This window comes from Lagenorhynchus albirostris, chromosome 7 (genome assembly GCF_949774975.1).
Source record: "Lagenorhynchus albirostris chromosome 7, mLagAlb1.1, whole genome shotgun sequence".
Lineage (NCBI taxonomy): Eukaryota > Metazoa > Chordata > Mammalia > Artiodactyla > Delphinidae > Lagenorhynchus > Lagenorhynchus albirostris.
In genome coordinates this window covers 111,649,318-111,672,424 of record NC_083101.1, presented here as the reverse complement: position 1 = coordinate 111,672,424, position 23,107 = coordinate 111,649,318, and positions in this window count along the sequence as shown.

Sequence of the window (23,107 nt, the reverse complement as noted above, 5' to 3'; positions counted from 1 at the left end):
CATCCTAGGTATAGGACACGTGGAAAAGTTGTCTGTAGAAAATTTAAAAACAATAACAATTCTGAATTAAAGTTACTTGGCTTTTTAAGTTCTCATTTTGTGACACACCTTAAACAATGTCAGTATTATGAGCTGAATTGTGTTTTCCCCCAAATTCATATGTTGAGGTCCTAAACCCTCGTAACTCAGAATGTGATTATTTGGAGATGGGGCCATCAAAGTGATGATTAAGTTAAAATTAGATTGTTGGAGTGGGCCCTGATGCTATATGACTGATGTTCTTAGAAGAAGAGGAAATTTGAACACACTGATGCCAGGGGTGTAAGTACACAGACAGACCATGTGAGGGTCACTGACAAGCCAGGAAAAGTGGCCTCAGAAGAATCCAGACCTTCAACACCTTGAACTTGGACTTCTAGGCTCCAGAACTGTGAGAAAATTAATTTCTATTGTTTAAAGCATCCAGTCTGTATTATTTTGTTACAGTAGCCCCAGCAGATTAATGATAATCAATCACTATCACAGTTAGTGATAAAGTCCTCTTTCCAGAAAAAAAGAAATTGCTCACCTAATTTCTAAAAAATTGCTGTGGTTAAACAGTCAAATTTGCACATTTTCTATTGCTTGCACTTTAGTTAAGATTGTATTCTAGGGCTTCCCTGGTGGCGCAGTGGTTGAGAGTCCGCCTGCCGATGCAGGGGACGCGGATTCGTGCCCCAGTCCGGGAGGATCCCACATGCCGTGGAGCGGCTGGGCCCGTGAGCCGTGGCTGCCGAGCCTGCGCGTCCGGAGCCTGTGCTCCGCAATGGGAGAGGCCACAACAATGAGAGGCCCGCGTACCGCAAAAAAAAAAAAAAAGATTGTATTCTACACAGGATTTGGTTTAGAGCACTCCTAGTCATAGGGTAGGCCCCTAACAAACTGGAATCAGCTCCATTCATTTTAGTAATAAGTTTCAATGGTTTGGGATTGTTCGAACTCACTTTCAGGGATAGTTAATATTTCTAAACCTTGTGGGGTTACATATTTCTGGATTTAAACAGTACCTTCAAAATAAACAATGTTAGTACAGTTATTGTCAAGTCAAAGAAACCTTGAGTCAGTCTAATGCTCTCATTTTACACGATACCTTATTTTTCTTCAGCGCAACATTTTTCGGACATTTGAGAAAACGTATTCATTCTCTACAATCTTACCTGTTCACTAGAAAATCCTGCAGAATTTAGGAATATAAATCAGTGAAAAGATTTTCTAGATACAGCAATTACAGAGTAACTCCTGCATAAACATCAATACAAACTTTTGTAATTATTTAAACGACAGCAATCATTCTTTAATATGATTAATCTGAACACATTTTTCTTTTCCTCTGTTTGAAAAGGACATTTTTACTAGTTATAGGCTCTAGGCTAACAACTGTTTTTTTCTTTTAGTACTGTAAAGCAACTGTGCCACTTTTTCTGGCCTTCATTGTTTCTGTTGAGACTTCAGCTATCATTTTTATACCTTTGTCATGATATATAAAAATATAACCTATCTTTTGTCAGGCTTCCCTGGTGGCGCAGCGGTTGAGAGTCCGCCTGCCGATGCAGGGGACACGGGTTCGTGCCCTGGTCCGGGAGGATCCCACATACCGCGGAACGGCTAGGCCCGTGAGCCATAGCCGCTGAGCCTGTGTGTCCGGAGCCTGTGCTCCGCAACGGGAGAGGCCACAACAGTGAGAGGCCCACGTACCGCAAAAAAAAAAAAAAAATATATATATATATATATATATATATATATATATATAACCTATCTTTTGTTCTCTGACTGATTTTAAAATTCGATCTTTATCTTTGGATTTCTGCAGTTTGACTATGATGGGCCTAGGTGTGATTTATTTATTCTGCCTAATGCTTTATTAAATTTTGATATGTGGTTTGTTGATTTCATCAACTTTGGAAAACTCTTGGCCATTGTTTTTCAAATTTTTTTTGTCCAGTAATGTGCATAGCAACTTCATTTAATTTAATTTTTTTATTGAAGTACAGTTGATTTACAATGTTGTATTGCTTTCAAGTGTACAGCAAAGTGATTCTATTTTTTTGTCCACTAATGTTCATAGCAACTTTATTTTTTTATTTTATTTTTTTATTGAAGTATAGTTGATTTATAATTTGTGTGTTTTTCAAATTTTTTTGCCTTATTTTTAATCTCTTCTCTTTTTGACTTCAATTATACTTATGGTAGTTGATTTGATACTGTTCCAAAGAGTATTTTATTCTTTTTTGCTTATTCGTTTTTGCTCCTTATATTTCACCTTGAATAATTTCTATTGACCCAAGTGTATGTTGACTGATTCTTTTTGGTGATAGGCCAGACTGCTAATAAGCCTATTGAAAGAATCATAATGTTTTATTCTATACCATACACTGTACATTAGAGAGCAGTAGAGACTGAAGTAAATAAAATTTCTGCTCAGTCATGAACTTGCCCCTTTCATCAGAGTGCTAGTGTTGGGAATCACATTTGTAGCTAAACGGGTTTTCTGGATTTTTCTCCATTGGCTTCAGCTGCTATGAAGGCCAGATGAGGGCCTCTTTGCAAAGTTAGGGATTAGAGGGCCTGAGGATTCTCCTCATCCTAGAACTCTATTCGGAATCTTGCACAAATGTGATGTGTCTGTGCCCCGGGTGGTGCCCCTCAGCTCTCCTGCCCCTCCTCCAGCCACATGTATCCTCTCCCTGGTATGCAGTGGGGGTCCTCGGAGACTTTCTCTCATAGTTTTCCTGTCCTCCCTCTTTAGTAAATTTAAGTGAGTTTAGTAAATTCATGTTTCTTTGCCTTCTCAGCTCTCCGGTGGGTTTGAGGTATGAGTTTGTGGCTTCTCAGCTTGTTCTTGTTGTTTGGTTAGTGACAATTTTCTCTTGTGACTTTCTGTTCTAAACAGAAGTGGAAGTCTCAATGTGATGTTTGATGGAAAGAACTATTTGATTTTAAAGTTGTTCATTTACCAAATTTTTCTTTAGAGTTAGTGTATTGTTCATGCTTTTGTGTTAGGTTTGAGAAATCTTTCCCATTCCAAGGACACAATAATATTCACCTTTCTTTTCTTCTAAGAGCTTTATTGTTTCTTGATAATAACTTTAATGAAATTTGAATTCTACTTGAGAGTTGAGGAGAAATATATCAGCTTGAGGGATATTTTGTGTCCCATTGAGAGTGGAGCCCTCACCCTTTATTTATTTATTTATCTTCCTGTAGTTGCTTTCATTGGTTTTGAGAAAAGTTACAAATAATATTAATGCTTTTACTTTGCTCCTTTTAATCAGCGTTTCTTTTATTGCTAAATGTTTCTAGATTATAATAATTATCTAGCATCCTTGGAATTACATGAATTCATCTGAATTAATTAAGATTTTAATAGCACTATTCCAATTTTTAGTGACATAAGAGGAATTTAAAGTGGATTATTTATTCCCAATATAAATGTGGTCAGAAAGGAATAGGGTACAGTTTTGAAAGTGTAATATGTCCAAACATACAGCTCAAGAGATTTTATTGATTTTACCTCTCTAATCAAATTCCAATTACATGGTCCAGTCTAGATTCATACGAAGCAATCCATCTATTTTTTGTGTTACTTGCCAGATCTAGTTATTAGAAGAAAAGTAGGTCATTAGGCTCTTTAGACTAAAAATATTTTAGCCTTAATTTAAGACTAATTTTTTTGAGTTTATAGGCTTATTTAAAGCTATGTTTATGGGATGTTAATGTTTTAGAGGGAAGATCTCTGTCGTAATTTATATTAATCATTTGTAGCATTTGAAAGATATAATCCTTATAGGTGACATATATCATACCTGATCTGTGCTGTTTAAGTGATTGATTTAAACTTTCTTTTCCGTAAATACATCCACTGGAGGGAAGGAAAAATGGTAAAAAGGCCTAAATTTTTATTATCACAAAGTAATTCTAAAATCTTTAAAAGAAGTTTGTCTTCTTTGCTCCTTTGTTCTTGTAAACAATTATAATACAGTATCTTATAGCTGAAGTCACATAATTTTGTTTTTATAGAAAACATATTATGTTGCAAAGACAGGGAATATAGGCCAGTTTGTTTTTGTATTAATATGTAAATGTATCGTTTTTATAGAAAAAAATAAATATTTTTTTTCTTTCCGGAGATATGAATATCTTTCATGGAAGTGTGTTAGAATTCCATCATCCAGATTGTTTATCAGTGAGAAATCATATTTGCTCTTTCAACTAGTATTTATTTAATCCACCATTTGTACTAAACTTTCCCAGAGATATAGAGACACGTGACAACATATAATATTGTTGGAAAAAAGCATGCAATTTTATGACACATTAAAAACTGTGAATCTAGATATTAGTGCTTTCAAAATTCTAAGGGGTTGAGACCAGTTGAAACTGGAAAGTAAATTAACCACTAATTTCCTAATTATTTTCATAAAAGTTTGTAGCAGTTGAATAGTCAGAGGTGGTTTGAAGGTGAGATGATAACAGATAGCTGTCAAAGATGGTCCCCAAGGGTTCCTACTTCCTGGTGTTCGTACCCCTCCCTTTGAGAGGGGGTGAGGGCTAGAGACTTGCTTCTAACAAAGAGCATAAGACAAAGTAATGAAATCCTCCTGGCTTAGTTGCACTACAAAAGACTGTGATCTTGTTCTTGCTGGCTTTCTCTTTCTATTTCTTCTAAGCTTGTACACTTTGATCGTTTTGTTTAAAAAAAAAAAAATCCTGCCATGTTGGAGATTTGCGTGGTGCCAGAGAGCTGAGGGGCATCTGCCAACACCGTGGAAGCAGCAAGGCTCCCACACCAACAGCCTGGAAGGAACTGCCTCCTGGGACCAGCCCCAGGAGAGACATGGAGACACAGCCCACCCTCCATCCTGGAGAGGAGGCTGTAGCCCCAGCATCACCTTGATTACAGCCCCTGAGAACCTGCAACAGGGAACCCGGGGAAGCCACACCTGAACTCTGGATCTAGAGAGATAGCAAGTGTTCTGTCAAGCCACCAGGATTGGGGTAGTAGCTCATTGTGCAGTCATCCGTAGCAAATGCGGATGGGGACAGCTGGGGCGGGGTTGAGGTGGCATCCCAAAGAATGGGTGTGATGGGAATGAATAGGCTGAGGAAGAATGTTGTAGATCAAGAAACAGCAGGAACAAAGGCAAGGAGCTGAGCATAATCATTGGGCTAAAGTGGAAAAAGTATACCATGGGATACTCAAGAAGACAACCTAGGAACGGGTTGTAACAGAATGTCCAAGCTAGGACTGGGAGCACATATTAGTAATCATTAAGCTAACACTTAATTGTTTTCATGGAGCCAACGTCTAATTTTATTTAATTAATATATGTCCTACACGATTTGCTAAGCGTTTTATGAGCATTAGCTCATTCGGTCCTCACAATAACTCTGAGAAAGATACTGTTTCAGTTATAGCTGAGCGAACTGGGGTTCAGTATATTTACTGTGAGCAGTTTTCATCTGGAAAGACTATCAGCCTATTGCTTTTTCTAGTAGTGAGACAAATATCTTGGTTATGTACCTACTCAGCTGTTATATAGACATGTTTGAATTATGTGGAGACAGTTTCATGATCAAGTAAACATTTCTTTTGTCAGAAAGTAGCTGCTCATATGATTAATGCTCTACTAATCAGGGCACAAACATTTTTGAGATTTTTAAACTGAAACTTAATTAGATAGGACCTAATAGAACTTAAGCAATTCCTCACACTAATTTTCCATCAAGATGCTCTTTCTATCAAAACTTCTATATATTTAAGTCTAGGGATCAGTCCTGATTTTAAGAGAAATGATATATGGGAGACATCCATTGGTTGTTTATCAATGGGTTTTAATTCTTTCATTTGATGATAATGACTCATTGTTAAACAAAATAAATATATTTTAAAATTTAATGGAAAACAAGTGTTAAATAATGTGTAAAGAGAGGAGTTGAATAATGTATCATCTCTGCCATCTTAAGAATTCCAAGTCACAATGAGGACAAATCCAGGCTTTGAATTGGGAGAGAGTTGGCAGTGATAAGGAAGTTTTCTTTGCAAAACCTAAGTGCAGAGTTTAAGATTAGGGGAGTGGAGCTCCTCTAAGTGATATGGTGAACGTTGGGGGATTAGTTCAGATACAGCACGATGAAAGTGATTGTGATTGTTTTGAGTAAGAAACTGTGAGTTCAAGAGTTAAGGTGCTATTTATTTATATTTCAAGCTGATAATAAAGCTACTTGAAATTATGGCAAGAGGTGGGTATAGAGGAAGATTTTTAAAAAATCAAATGTCGACAGGGGCATCCTCTGTTGAATTTGAAATAAAAAATCTTACTGTCATCTTATCAACCCACACATATAATGGTACTTGATTAAAGAGAGTTGCTCAGGCTTTCAGAGATTTAAAAGACCCGTCTAGTCACTATATAAGCTAGTTAGGGTTATCTTTCAAGTGGTGCGGACATTAAAAGAAAACTTGGATTATTTATCATAGAGCCTTTAGAAGGCAATCTTTTAAGACTCTGAAAATACTCAGCAGTGTTTTATCCTTTTACTACAAAGTGTTGCAAAGTTTTTTTTTGTTGTTATGGAGATAGGCTTGTGTGCTTTAAAGGAAGTTATGAAAAAAAAAAAAGAACAGTACACTTTCAAAGGAATCTATCAACATTTTATCCCACCCTCTCTATCATGAATAACTCACTTTTCAACTGTCACTCACTACTTTTTTGTTCATTTAACTCATTAGTCAGGGAGGTGAAATTTGAGATGTAGTTAAACCTTTCTTCACATGTAGAGAGTAGAAGGTACACAAATATTACATAAAATAGTGGGATTTGGAATAAACATGTTTCAAAGCTAAAGGAAATGGTGGAGAGGTCCCGATTGTGCTCTGCCACATGAAAAACTAAAACTAAAATCTCTGCTCTTGAAAAGCTGAATTATCGCATGCAAGGCCCTTACAAGTCTGGAGGAATTTTATTTTTATCCACTTCTGATGTGCTTCCTGAGACAGTTTTGAAATTTGACGACAAACTTTTATGAGTGAAGATGTGTTCTGCTGGTATCCTCTGAGGATTTACCCCTCCCTATATAAGCACACAGTGTGATAAGGTTTATACTGTACACTGAGAGTCTCTTTCAGTTTGGGACACTGGACACATCCTCCCAGTGACGGTGATCTTTCTCTGCCCATCAGCATCCCATACCAGGTGGCCTTCTAAGCCCCCAGGGAAGAATTTCTAACACTGTGGCAGGTGGAGAGCAAGAGGAGAAAGTTGTTGAATTGAGACTCGTTTTCTCCATGGACCTCAACTCATGTTTACCATTCCTGGCCCCTAGGCAGGATAAAGCTTGTAGTGTGAAATATTTTTTTAAATTGCAATTCAGACCTTGAACACCATCAGGCGATCCCTCTTGAGGAATCCTTACCCTGCAGCCTTCTCAAGGGGTAAACCACTTCCCTCCTGGCCCTTCTCCTCCCTGGCTGATTCTGAAGGTCCTACAGGTGCCATATTGTTTCCTGTCACTGCTTCCATGCTCCTCTCTCCCTCCTTCCTCAGATGCCAGTGTTGGCCTTCTTGTCACCAAAAGTTATTCATTATTCGTACTTGCAGCTGCTACCGACACCAGACTCAGGCCCCCTCATTTCCTTAAACTTTTAATTCCTGGGTTACTGTCACTCTCCCCAGCATGATTTCGGTGTTGATTCTGGGTGACTTAGAAATACACGTGGATGACCTTTCTGAAGACCTGTTCCCTGGGTTACTTCAGTGCCTCTTCACTTACTTTTGTCCTTGTCTTTTCTTCTTCAGTCCTGCTCTCCCATGGTCATAATCATGGCCCTTGTCATTACCAATAACTAATCCCCCCACTGTCTACATTTTATCCATCCCACTCTAACCATCACTTCCTATAAAGTTGGAAGTAACTCCCACAATTAATCTGACACTGACAATCCTTTGACCCCCACAAAACCTCTGATCCATTGATTCTGCAGCTTTCTGTTGCCTTTTAACCCTTTAATGGTCTCTCTTCTCTTCTTACGAAGCATAAATTCCAATCTATCTGATCACCTCCTTGCATTCACCCATACACTCAGTGTTTCATCGTAGGCCTGTCTGCTTTGTACCAGCACTCATGATGCTGGGGATGAAAAACACAGAGCCATGTTGGGTGTGCCTGGGTGAGTCCTGGTGCACCCTTAGTGCTGCCTGACGACCGTGATGCATCTCCCTAGCTCATTTGTTTGTCCCCCTCCTAGACAGGTATTTCATACCTTCTCTTCTCAAACTCCCAACCTCTCCTTCCCCATATTTGTCTTAGCTGATTATTTTGTTGCCTATTTCATTGAGCAAATTAAAGCCATCAGAAAAGAACATCCACAGATTGCCACCAGCACATCCACCACCTAACAGCATCCGCATCACATGCTCTGCCTTCATACCTGTGGTTAAAATGAACAGTTCCTCTTGCATCTGAGGCTGACTTTTTAACTGTGTCTTTTTCCTCCTCTTTTCACTCACTTCCTTTGGTTGCTCAGCTGTAACCTTTGAAATGATGTCTACAGGGATGGTCCTCTCTGAAACTGCAAACTGCCTCCCCATCCTGACCGCTGATCTCCCCGCTTGCTCTGTGTGTTTCCATAGTGCTTATCATCTTCTAACACACTATGTATTTACTCATTTATTATAATTATTTTTATTGCCTGTTCCCCTGCTAGAAAGTAGGCCCCCTTGAGGCCAGGGATCTCTATGTTTAGTCATTGCCCTATGCCAAATGTCTAGATCTGTGCCTGGATAGAGGAGGTACTGGATATTTTCCATCAAATCAATAAATTATTGTTCGAAAGGATGTAAGTCACTCAGGACAGGAATTATAACCCAGAAACGTATTTTGCTGATTTTGAAAAAGAAAAATTTTCCTATCTTGCTGTTTTCACCTAGTTTGGAAAATTCGTAAAACTTAGATTTCTTATATATTCACTTTATATATAAAAACCTAATTTATACTTGTACAACTTATTTGGGCTAAGAGATCCCTGCTGTAATACACTCCAGGGACCCCCCCAGGCACCACCTAGACTTGACAGCACCTGTATCCTTCACTCCTGTGCCCCCACTCCCTCCACATTTTCTTTTAGGAGAGAAGAGTTAGCCTTGAAGGGCACACGTATTCTCTGATAAATAAAAACTGAGTAGTGATAACCGCATTCTTTGGATTAGCAATGGCTTCTAGAAGATATTTTTTAACTTACTTAGATGTTTTTGTTTTTAAAGCAAGGAACTGTTGATATACTCTAATTTCAACATTAAACTAAATTTTAACTATACATACTAATTTAACCATAAATTTAGAAGAGTTATACTGCCATGGTACTGTATTTGCATATCACTTTCTTCACTCACAGATATGGAAACAGTTTGCAAATAGTTAATTTTACAAAGAAAGTCTTTACGATATTGAACATAACCTAAGAAATCAAAACTTTAATAATGCACAATTATCACCTTTAAAAAAATATTCCCTTAAGTCTATCATTTCATTAACTTACATCAATTCGAAATATAACCCTCCACAAGTTCATTTATTTCACCACATTTTTTTTTTTCAAAATGCTGTTAATATTTTCTGATGATGCAGCAGAAATCTGAAGGGTCCCGGAAGTCACTCACCCACCTTAACTGATTTGTGTGTCAGGCAAGCTAAATTCAGACACCATTCATCTCGGCTCGAGTATTTCTGTCTTTTTTGGGCTGAAGTAAGTAGAAGAAAGTGCCCCTCCAGCTCTGTCACATTTGCAGGCAGCCTGCATCCAAGGTCACAGCACTGGGAGAAGAAGGGACCAAAGCCATGTGTGCTCACTCAGCGCCCCCGACCCTCCCTCTCCTCCTGGCCACAGAGCTCAGAGACCCTCACACCTACAGCTCCTCCCTTCCTGGGAACTAATCTGAAGCCACGTTTCCACTTTGTTCCATTTTTTTTCCATCCACCACTTCTGTTTCCTCCCTGTTCACCTCCTCACCGTAAAAAATCTAAGTGAAGGATGAGACCATAGTGATAAAATATTCTTTTCTTTCTTGAACAAAGGCAAGTAGTACATTCAGAAGGTCAGAGTTCCAAATTTTGTGTCCTGAAGGACTTCAATTCCAGAGTTCCTTGAAGTGTCTGCAGAGGAAGAGTCTCAGTGGGAAAGCTTTACTGTTTTTGAAATTTGACAGTCCTTTTTCTCCTGAAGCAGCTTCGTTAAACCAAGCTTGCTATTTAACTCACACTTGCCAACCCTATGGGGTAGTGAGAAGGGATGAAGTTAGACCTAATTAGATGCTGGAAGTGACTACTACATATTCTATTAATACAAGGCTTCCTACTTGATAAAAACAGGATTTTGATTTGTGAAATTTGTGAAATAAGCATATGATGGTGCTTTTCACTATCTGTGCCTTACTGTCGTGTAGAATTTTTAATGCTTTTATTTCTGAATAGTGAAGAGACGTGTTAAAATACTAGGCATCCACCCATGTTGGTATAATTTGAAAGGTGCCCAAACTTCTTTGTCTGTAAATCTCCCTTTTCCAAGTACTCTATAAAATTCTTGGTTTGCATGATTGAGGCAGTGAAGTTAACACTTAATATGATGATATGATTTGGGTGTATTTAAAATACGTATTATCAATAGTTTAGCTTATATGTGCTGATGATAAAAACCAGCCCTGAGGGAATAAGGCAGAGTATAACTAATTTTCTGTGGTTAGACCAAGAGTGGAATCAGAAAATGTGAGTCTTGATCAGACTCTGGAGAAAGGGTAGCCTGATAGCAAGGAAGCAACGTGGTGGCCTTGGAGGCTTTTGAGGAGGGAACGCTCAGAGTGGGCCGGCAAGGAAGCAAAGACTAGCTTTCTCTGTCCATTGGGCAAATAGTCAACTTAGGTATTGTAACGTGCACTTACTACTAATTATTATTATTGATTTTGTCTAAGATAACTATTTTAACACTTGTTGAGAGGAAGAAAGGACAGAAGGAAGGAAGGAATTCAAACTCAAAGGGTAGTGTTAGTGGACAGAGCGAAACTCTCAGGTAAAGAGTCGGGACCCAGACCACGTAAACCGATTAATGAACTCGGACAGCAAACAGTCCAACGTGGGGCTGCTCTGGGGGAGGCGTAAGAGGCGGTGGGGTCTGTGGCCCCTTATGTTCTGCTTCCTGTAGTGGCCCCTGAGGCAGCACGGAGGAGCCCAGGGCTCTGAGATTCAGTCAAAAAAAAATCACTGCACAATCTCTAGAGATTGTCATACTGACTGAAGTAAGTCAGACAGAGAAAGGTAAGTATCATATGATATCGATTATATGTGGAATCTAAAAAAAGGATACAAGTGAACTTGTCTACAAAATAGACTCACAGACGTAGAGAACAAACTTATGTTTACCGAAGAGGAAAGGAGGGGAAGGATAAATCTGGAGCTTGGGATTAACATATTCACACTACTATACGTAAAATAGAGAATCACAAAGGACCTACGGTATAGCAGAGGGAACTATACTCAGTATCTTGTAATAAACTGTAATGGAAAAGAATCTGAAAAAGAGTATGTACATATATTATGTGTGTGTGTGTGTGTGTGTGTGTGTGTGTGCACCTGAATCACTTTGCTGTACACCCAAAACGAATACAACATTGTAAATCAACTATATTTCATTAAAATTCTTAAAAAATCACTGGATAAGTGAAAGTTTTTCTTTTTGAGATAATTTTAGACCAGTATTGTCCATCTTTATAGTTAGGTAGACACTTGTTTTTAATGCAAACAGTGCTGTACCCCAACTGCATGGACATGTTTCTGTCACTATTTTATAGGCTAGATACCTAGAAGAGGGCATTGTGATGCCGTTGAATGAATGTTATTTTATCAATAGCTACCAGCTTAGTGTTAGTCAACTAAATCTCAAAGCCTTTTATATACCCTCCTGCCAAGTCAGTTCTCCCCCATTTGGTATTTGCATAATTGATATTTTGATCCTAAATGGAAGCTTTGTTACAAGCAGAGCTGTGGGACAATGTGGCTTCAGTGTTTGACCACAAACACTCTTTTCTTAGTTCCCTCCAGAACGAGGCAGAGCTTTACCCCCAGTCAGGCAGTGTGGAGACCTTGGGGCTTCCTGGTGGGGTTGGACCCTCGTCACACCACTGAAGAGAGTGGAGCCCTGCACACGTTCTCTGCAAACACTCAAGCCCCAATGGGGTCAGAAGGGTTAGGGCCACCAGGGCCCCATTCTTCCTCCAGTCTTGACCAACCAGATAAGTGTCTCCCCTTCTCAGCCACTAGGAGTGAGTGAGTGGCCAAGAGTCTGGAGTGTAGTTCTGATGGCGGTCCTTCCACATAAAGACAAAACACCATGAAGAAGGAAGCTTTGCCCTTCATGTTGTGTTTATGGATTGGCTACGAATGTTGAAACTCGATAAATAGCTCTTATGAACTTTGATCATGCAAAATAACGTGGTTCATATTTTCCATGTCTTTGGTTTTTGTTTTCTGTAATCCAGAAGATTTTGCAAAGTTTATTGACTGTGTCTTTTTGTTAGTGTGTTTTTGACCTTTGAGTGCTTGTTTCCTGTTCTCTGCCTATTCCTTCAGATAACATGTGATTCTTATTTTAGGAGTTAAATATCTTCTTACATCTCTTGAGTATACTGATGACAGTGTTACTGGAGCTATTCTCTTTCTTGAATTATCCCTACTTCCTCAGAAAGTTTTTAAAAATGTGCAAATGATATGACCAACAAGGGGTTAATATCCAAAAATATAAACATCTCATATAACTCAATAACAGAAAAGCAAACAACCCAACCAAAAAATGGGCAGAAGACCTGAATAGACATTTTTTCAAGGATGGCTTACAGATGGCCAACAGGCACGTGAAAAGATACTCAGCATTGCTAATTTATCAGAGAAATGCAAATCAAAACTATGAGATATCACCGCACACCTGTCAAAATGGCCATCATCAAACACTCTACAAGTAACAGATGCTGGAGAGGGTGTGGAGAAAAGGGGGCCCTGCACTGTTGGGGGGAATGTAAATTGGTACAGCCACTATGGAGAAGAGTATGGAGGTGTCTCAAGAAACTAAAAATAGAGCTGCCATATTATCCAGCAATCCCCCTCCTGGGCATATACCCAGAAAAATGAAAACATTAATTTGAAAAGATATGTGCGTCCCAGTGTTCATAGCAGCACTATTTACAATAGCAAGATATGGAAACTACCCAAATGCCCATCATCAGATGAATGGATAAAGAAAATGTGGTGTGTATACACACACACACACACACACACACACACACACACACACACAGGAATATTACTCAGACTTAAAAAAGAATGAAATATTTGCAGCATGTGAATAGACAGAGATTAAGATTAGTGGAATTAAGTCAGACAAAGGCAAATACTGTGTGTTATCACTTATATGTGGAATTAAAAAAATAATATAAATGAATATATATGCAAAAAAGGGATTCACAGACACCGAAAACAAACTAGTGGTTAACAGTGAGGAGAGGGAAGGGGGAGGGGCAAAACAGGGGTAGAGGATTAAGAGATACAAACTACTATGTATAACATAGAGAAACAACAGGATATATTGTGTAGCACAGGGAATTATAGCCATTATCTTGTAATAACTTTCAATGGAGTATAACTTACAAAAATACTGAATCACTGTGCTGTACACTTGGAACTCATATAATATTGTCAGTCAACTATAATTCAGTAAAAATGTTTATTTAGTTATTTCTCCTTCATGGCTTTCCTCCAACGTCTGGTCATCCTTGGTTGCTCACACACTTTTAAGACCCAAGGCTGGTGTAGACCGTGTGTGTTTGTTCTAAGGCCTCCCGAGGTGTCTCCCTGAGTATAATTCTTAGTCAGCCGGGTCACCAGGCTTGTCAGGACTGTCAAGATGCTGCCTCTCAAAGTGAGAGCGTCAGAAAGATTTTATCCTGTTTTACCCTCCTGCTCACGAGAAATCCCCGATCTTCCTAGCTTATGTGTTCAGTTTCTTAGAGATGAGCCTTCTGATGCTTTTCTGGCCATTAAACCCTGTTGACTGCACCCTGCATTGGGGGTGAAAAGGAGGAATCATATTCATATTACAGATCTGCAATTAAGCTTCCCATATAAGTTTTGCTTTTTTCTTTTTGTTTTATTTACTTATTTATTTACTTATATTGAAGTATAGTTAATTTATAATTTACAATGTTGTGTTAGTTTCAGGTGTAAGGCAGTGATTCAGTGATATATATGTATGTGTATGTATATATATGTGATTAAAAAAAAATATATATATATATATATATATTCTTTTTCAGACTCTTTTCCCATATAGGTTATTACAAGATATTGAGTAGAGCTCCCTGTGCTATGTGGTAGTCCTTGTTGGTTATTTTATATACAGTGGTGTGTGTATGTTTGCTTCTAACTCCCAGCCTCGGTCCTGTTCAGAGTCCTAGCCAGGAGCGTACCTCCCTCCCCTGGTGGGCTGCTCCACCCTTGCCTGCAGCCCCTCAGGGTGTGTGCTGGTCTGTGGCTTCCTCATGTGTGTTTCCATCTGGTACAACTATCCCACCAGCTCTCCAGCTCTCAGAACTTGGAGAAATGGTTGTGACCCTGATGCTGCTGCTTTTGAGTTTCTCCACTCTCTTATTCTTATTTCAGTTTTATTTTATTCCCTCATTTCATGGCTCTTTCTGCCATCTTGAACTGAAAGTTAACTTGTTACTTTGTTCTAACCGTTAATCTGAATTTTGGAAATAAAACCATCTTAAGTACATTTTTAAATTCTCCTTTTATCATAAATGCATTGAAACATGTCCACTGATATGAAAGTGGAAGTTAGAGATTATTTTACTGACTACTTTTGTATATGGAAGGTGGGATGCAGGTGAAATGTTTTTATTGCCAGTTACTTTGTTGTTGAGCTTCTGATAGGAGAAGAACATGGTTTACTGTGTATCCCTCCCGCTAACCACCATTTATTGGCCCAGAGATGATTCAAACCAGATCCAGTAAAGACCTTCAATTCTTTTAACCTGGAACCAGCAGTGAATTGCTGGCTCAACTCTAGCGAAGCCATTAATGTGAACGTGAGAGGTGGGAGGGGCCACGTCTTCAGTGAGAGGAAGATTCGTCCCCCTGACCTTGGAGGGAAGCACAGAGAAGCCAGGAGACAGGGAAGGTCCAGGAGGTGTTTATAGCTCTCATTCTGGTGGCTCTGGTTATCCAAGAGGTTGGTCTGTACTCATATGCTCTCTCCACTTTAGCTTCCTAGTCAAACCCATCTCCTTCCCCCTCAGCAGCATACATTTCTGTCACATGCGACTGAAATTGTTGAGTTTACTTTGCAACCCAGCCATCGTTGCCGTCTTGCAGAAACGTATGCAAATTGACACATAAATAATTTACTCATAAATAATTCCAACTCTGCCCTCTGTGTTCACTCTGTCAAGAAACAGGTATAGAAGAGATTTCACAAAATAGCCAAGTTGGTTTTAATACCATGAGTGACGCACAGACATATGGAAACAAAGGCTCTTCTCTTAGGTGCACTTATCTATTAATAGGCCAATAAAAACATTTCACGTTATTCAAAGTAATTGAGATCTGGTACCTCTGAAGTTTACTGAGGATGAGAATTCGAAAATAATTTTTTAAACTCTGTTCTTGCTTATAGTTAAGAGACTAGTATTCCCTGTGATTTTTTTTTCTGGACTCTTAATGGAGAAGGTGATTGGTCAATAATTTGAACTTTTCTTAGCAACCTGAGCTACTATGTTAAATATGTTGTAAAATAATGAAATCAATTATCTGGGTTGTTGAGCAGGTGTTAGCCTGGATTCTCGAAAAATAAATCATGTCAGACTAATCTGAATTTTTTTGATGAAGTAACTAAGTTAATTTGTGAAGGCATAATTTATCTTTATTTTATACAGCAGGTTCTTATTAGTTACCTATTTTATACATGTTAGTGTGTATATGTCAATCCCAATCTCCCAATTCATCCCACCTCCACCACCCTCCCCCCCACCCCTGCTTTCCCCTTTTGGTGTTTGTGCTCTGTATCTGTGTCTCTATTTCTGCCTTGCAAACAAGGCATAATTTATCTTGATTTTAGCAATGCTTTTGATAAAACATCTCTCCAAAAGCATGTGAGTAAGTCCCAACCTAATGGCATTAGCAGAGGATTGCTAAAATAGATGACTAACTGGCAATCCAGAGGAGGTAATAATACACGGACAATAATTCTTCGGAGCACAGTTGACAGGCGGGTTTGCCACGGGCTCCAGGTTCAGGAATACTTTAAATAAGATTCATATGGCTCGTTTAGCAATAAGCTCTCAATGTGCCAGCAATGCAATCTGCTGATGACTCAGGGGGTAGCAGGTGGGGATTCGGAGGAAGAAGGGCAACAAGGATGGGTAAACAAGTAGGTCTCCAGAACGGTCAGAAGCTGAAGGGGGACTTTCAAGCTCCAGGAGCAGCTCAGTAACAGAACAGATGGAACAGGTAGAGGCAGGGGGACCACGCGAGTTTAGGTAGTGCCGGATGTCACCAATGTTGAACAGGATGTGCGCTTCAGCTGAAAAGCTGACGGCTGGGGATTGGTTGGGACCCTCTGTTACTGGCTCAGGTACTCCCCACTCCACGCACAATTTTTGGGCTTCCAATCTCATAAACTATTTGCCAGAAAACTGTGACCTCCTGTCCTTTCACCCTCTGCTCAAAGACCAGCACCCCCTCACTCTGCTTTGAGATGCATAGAGATATCTTGAAGCCACCAATTCTGAGTAATTAGGCCCCCAAACAGCACGCTCAGTGCCCTTCCCGGTGGTTGCCCTCTTTGGTGCTTCCCGTGTATGGTTTCCAGAAGCTTCCCTGAATAGGGTCACTGCTGCCAGCAGTCCTCAGCAGGGGCTCTTCTGTGACAAGGACCCTGTCTGTTTTCTCAGTATCTCACTACACAGTGTCTCGTGGGTTCTGCAGATCGACAAGGGTTGCTCACAACCCTTTTTATCATCCTAGACCCTTCCTTTGGCTGTTACAGACTTTAATATCGGTCTTTCTCCAGGCCCATCTCTAAGTGTAACTCAGAGGAACGTTGGAACTTCACTCTCTAGTTTCCATTTTGTGAGAAATGTCGCAGCTTTTTTGAAAGAACTCAAGGTACATGAGTCTTGATCACCTTGATACTTGGAATGTGGTCCTCAGACCAGCAGCACTGGCAGCTTTGGGGATCTTGCTAGAAATGCAAGATCTTGGTCCTGTCCTTTGCCACTGAAATCAGATATGCACTCGCCATGATTTCCAGGTAATTTCTATGCACATTAAGGTGTGGGAAGCAGGCTTATATAGAAAACTGAACATTGGTGGAAGGTGGTTAGAAACTGACAGAGCCTATTTGACTTCAATTATATCTTTTTCCCTCTACACCACGCTGCAAGGATTGATGTAAAAGAGAACAATAGGATGACTAGATGACTATGTTCTCTGGTGCCTGTGTCTTAAAAAATGTCCCCCTGAATGGAGTATCTAACAGTAGAAGGAAGTGGTTGCAATGAAGGAGACATGGCTAGAATCAGAGTCTGGCTCTGTGGAATGTTTTGAACAATTGTCATGGCACGGGGAGGCGGGGCACAGCTACGGTGATGCAGTCCTGCCTGTTAGCAGAGATGAGGTTGCTGGTCCCTGTGAGTCCAGCGAGACACCCCCATCCCCCATCTCTGCCATGACTGGGCACCTGATGGCAGAACTAAGTTGTCCTGTTTCTTCTGTTTGCACTGTGTCCTTAGCACCATAGCTTGGAGCTTTGGAAGCATGAAGACTTATAAAAATTGAGTTATTTTTTAGTGAACTTTGTTCTGGGAATCAAGGGAAATCACAGATCTGCTTTACAAGTTCTCAGAAGCAATGCTATATTTGGTTCTAAACACTGAGTGTAATGAAGGAGTTTCAAATTGGTGAATGATACTGAAAATGACTGTAAAATTTATTCAAAAATCAGAATAACTATTTTTGTGAGGGAGGATTCATGATGAATACATTTATGTCTGAAAAATACATTTTAAAACAGGCTGAGGAGATCTGATTGCATCTAACAATTTTAGAGGGATAGTAAATAAACGACTGCATGTGAAGAGGAAAGAATTTACATTCTAACAGCCTGAACTAAGGGACAGTGACAATTTTAACTCTTTAATTGTGTGATTGGGGTAAAGTGTGGTGTCAGCTCAGAAATGTAAACACTTCAACTGGAAAAACCCTTGAAAAGTGATCTAAGTTCATATACAAATTGCTTAAGGGGATATCAAGTGGGAATTGCATTATTGGTACTTCAAATTGTTCCAACTTTGTTCTTGATCCATCTGTATGCTTCTTTTCCCAACTAATTTTTTTCTTCTGAGGTTTTTCTCATAAGGAAACTGCTCTACGAGAGTCTCTTTTCACCCACTGTCATCCTGTTAAAAATCTCTGGTCTTCAGTGCATGTTACAACTCTCTCCTCCTCTTACCCATGCATGCTGGATCAATTTTCTATGGTGTGTATTAATGTAGCTTCTCTTGGCCTAGGTTCATTTTTCTCTCTGCTCCTGTTTTGATCAGGGTAACAAAGTCCAGCCACTGAATAGGCAAACCTAGAAAATTCAGAAATTTCCTTAAAGAGGGATGAGAAGGCTCTGGGATGAAATAGCAAAATTATACTTTTGGATCTGTTATAATGATGCCGTAAGATAGTTACATGTTTATACTTCAAGCCCCCTTACCAGGCTCTGATTTCCTTACTATAAAGAACTCATGGAAGGTGATTGTAAGATCTTGTTGAATGAAGACATTGGGAGAAGAGGCTAGCAGGCAGTAAAAACCGATGCTGGTCATGTTTGACATCAACTGGTAGATTTAGCAAAAGATGTAAAATGCTGTCGTCTACAGCCTTCCTACTAGATGTGTGGTCCTTGCACCAGCAACTCAGTGTTGCTGGAAATGCAATTTTAGTTCCCCTCAGGACCAACTGAATTAGAATTTCAACCAAGTCCACACAGGATTGGTCAGCACACTCACAGTTGGGAAGCGTCACTCTGAACTGACCAAACATAATTTTCTCCTTTGGTCAACAGTGTAAAGGGACCCATCACTCAGGACATTTTGTATTTTCTTATAGCACTTTTGTTACTGCTTCCTAAGATTACGTTGGATAGAATGTGCTAGACCATAGTGCAAAATGCCAATTGGATGCTGAGAAAAACACGAAGGAAAAATTTGTGATATTTTTCAAAATTCCCGAATTTGGAAGGTGAAAGACAAATACATAGATAGACTTATTGAAGATGGAGATTGTATTTCCAATGGATCTCCAGGGCCTAGCGGTGAACCCAGAATGTAATCGGAGGCCACCGAACATTTGTTGAATGAGGGAATGAATGAATGAATGAATGAATGAGGTCCATTTACCCATTCAAGTGCTTAAAAATACAAGTTGGGAAGTTTTGAAACTTGCAGGAAAGAAATAAATTCTAAAACATAATGATACTTTGACTGTATTTCTTTGTGCCTTTTTCGTGTCCTTTTTCTCTCTCATTTTCTTTTTTTACCCTAAAACTTAAATATTTGAAGTAGTCTGTGATATTAGTATTGTTTTCTTTCTTCAGCTCATAGTAATAGCTCAATGCCATTTCAACATTTGGACAATAAGTTTAGTAATTTTACATCTTCACGTGTCAATCTTTTACTGATTTGCAGCAAGCCATCTATAAATTTATTTTAAAAATTTGGATCACGTTGAAAGTTTCCCTGATGAAATGCTAGCCTCAAGATCTACTACCGGGCAAGCCATAGAGAGATGACAGAATGGAAAGGTCACAGACAATATAAAATTGCTTGAATCACATATTTTTGTTTGTTTGTTTTTTAACTTTAGCATTTCTTCAACGTTTTCACTATTTTAGTACTTTTGTAGCAAAGAATGGAAATTATATAAAAGGTTGAAAAAAATAAAAGCAAGGAGAAAGAAATGGGATAGGATGCCAGATGGTGGAAGGCCGAGTCTTGGGGTATTCAGTGTTCCCACCTCCTGTCTCTCTGCCCATCAGCCTTCCTCATTGATGGTGTGGTTACAAGAATTAGCATGGAGGTCTGAACAAGGAGGCCTAGGAATGGAAGGTATCTTGGGCTCTGACCTACACTTGCCTATCAGGGAAAAGCAGAGGCCTCAATGCTCCATGCAGCTTGCGTGGCACTTAGACGGCTGAGCAGCCATGGCTTTTATTTATGGTCTAGCTTAGAGCCCACGGGGCTAGAACGGGACCCTCCTGAGAAGGACCCATGTGTGCCTTTTCTGGAGATAGCCGCTGTCAGCCTGGAGGTGGTGTGATCGTAATTTGGTCTCTCCAGCCTTCCTATTTAGATGTAACACTTCTGTTTGTTCCATCATATTTCCTATTTATTCAGTCTACTGTTAACATGTTTTAGAAGTTACTCACTTACCATCTAAGTGTCTGATGGGTTCTGCCTGTGGCTCACCAGCTGCTCTGTATCCATTCTCTGTACCCCACACAGCCCATGAGCTTCACTGATAATTTCATCAGCTACTAACTTATTGTCTATGCTTACTATTTCTCATGCATTTCATCTGTTTCATTCCCTTCAATTCCGCAGCAGAATTAAACTTCTTTAAAAAACTCCAACAAAGGAACAATACAATGTACGTGTGGCATTTCATAGATAACACAATTTAATTTTTTATACTTGAAGGATATTTACTTAAGGAAATACTATTCAGATTTCACTGCAATGAAAGTCATGTTAGTAAACAGTGTTAATGTTAACACGTGCTAAAATTAACAGTATCAGTATTAACATAATATTAGTATTAAATCACCAAGAGTTTTAGGATTGAAAATGCTGATAGTGGAAGCCCAGCTGATATTTGACATAGGCTGACAGAAAGCATTGAGATCAATTCATCTAAAGTTTTTTTCTTCTAATACAATGGTCTATTTTTAATTTTAATTTTTTTTTGTGTGTGTGATCTGCAGGCTTTGTTTGCTACAAAAGTACTAAAACGAAAGGAAAGTTGAAAGGATTTCAAGGAGCAACCTTCTCTTTAGCATGTCAGTTTGGGTGAACGTTTTGCTGTCACCCTGTTCATTCCCTCTCCCTCTTAGGCTGCTTTCAAGGAAGCATTCAATATACAGAAACGTACCCAGATTCGGAGCTCACCGGGTCAAAGGCTGTTGCTTAGGTTGGCTGCACACACCGTGCGGGTGGTGGTTGGTGGGTGAAGATTCTAGAGTCAAACTCCATCCCTTCAAATCCCAGCTCTTCTGCTAACTAGTTGAATCTACTTACCTCCTTCCTGCCTCATCTACAGTATGTCCCCAAACAAGACTACAGGTTACATAAAGCCAGCTAGTCCTATCTCAGAAGGTAACTGTGAAGGTTAAGTTGAATAACGTCTGGCTCATCTTCACGTTAATGCATTAAATTTCAGAGAGTTCAGCAACACTTTTGCTGAAACTATGTTGAGATTTTCTTGCCCACTCTATCTAATTTTCCATGTGTTGTAGATAAAAATGAGAAGGCAGGTTTTCTTTAATGAATGAAAAATTTGCTGAACATTTACATTTTCAGGACACTTCTGCTCCTGATACTTTTATTTTCTTGACTGACTTAGTTCAATGAGAAAAGAGAAGGGCTTGGTGCCTATATTTTCCAGAATAACTGAAGACCTTTTTTTAGATAATTAAAAAATTTTTAACTTCATTTTAATTTTGTACACTTGATATGAAAGTGTCCTTGTGACCGTTCATTCAAATAATATTCCAGTCTTTTCTAATCTGTATAATTATATCCTGCTTAAAGATTTATATTACATTTTCCCAAGTATCATTTTTGTTTTGGTACTAAAACTTTATTGTATACTATGTCACTCTATTTTCCATTTTGTTCTTATTCATCAGGTTTCATAAAAGGATATTTTTAGCTGTGCTAATTTTCTTACACAGTAAATATAATGAAATGCAAACTAATTGACTTACTGACCACAGTAAAACATAATCATCTTTCTAAGTAAATAGGTTGAACCCAGTGTTGCTATTAATTTATCAGTAGAGGGAGGCAAGGAAGTATACTGTTACTAAATCTACATTTGACTTCTGACAAAAAAATTACCATGTTTTATTTACTGTAGCTTTCTCACCTTTTATATTTTCTGACTTTTAGTCAGAAGACTGAGAAAAATGAATATTGAAAAAAATTTAAAATATTTTAACTGATGATTTGAAATAGATTTGGGTAAGACCAGGTTGCAAGTAAGGATAGAGATGAAGTTGACGGTTGACTTACCTTCTCTGGTCAATATCAAAAACAAGCATTTTTAAATGAACTGATTATCTTCTTGAATTGACCAGATGTACTGTCATGGCTTGGAGTGACATCCTTGGTCCTTCCAGCATAGAAAATGTTCATTTTCAGAAACTATCATAATCTCCACATTTTTTTGGGGAGGGGGCAGTAACATACATAAATTTTGATAGAGAAAAGTACCCCCAATTTTTTACTGTTCCTAAGCTTTCCAGTGTTCAATGACTGTAGGAAAAGAATGACACCAACTTTGTTCTTTGTGTTTAATTTTGTTATTTCATACATTCATTTATTGAGTACTAATATGCTGAGTTCTATTCTGGAATCTTGGTATTGGGATATAGCAGATAAAAAAAACTGACCAATTTCTTGCTCTTATTCAGCAAGACAGGAAATTGAATACACATGTAGGACACTAATGCAGATTCTGGTACCAGAAAACAGGGTGCTGCTGCCATAAGAATACCTGAAAGTACAGAAGTGGCTTTGGAATTCAGTAATGTGTAGAGGCTAGAAGAGTTTGAGGTGCTTGATAGAAAAATACCTAAATTGCCTTGAAGAGATTGTCTATCAATATGGATGTTAAAGGCAATTCTGGTGAGGACTCAGAAGACAGAAGATCAGAGAAAGCTTTCTACCCCCTTAGAGAACACACATATCATCGTCAACACAAT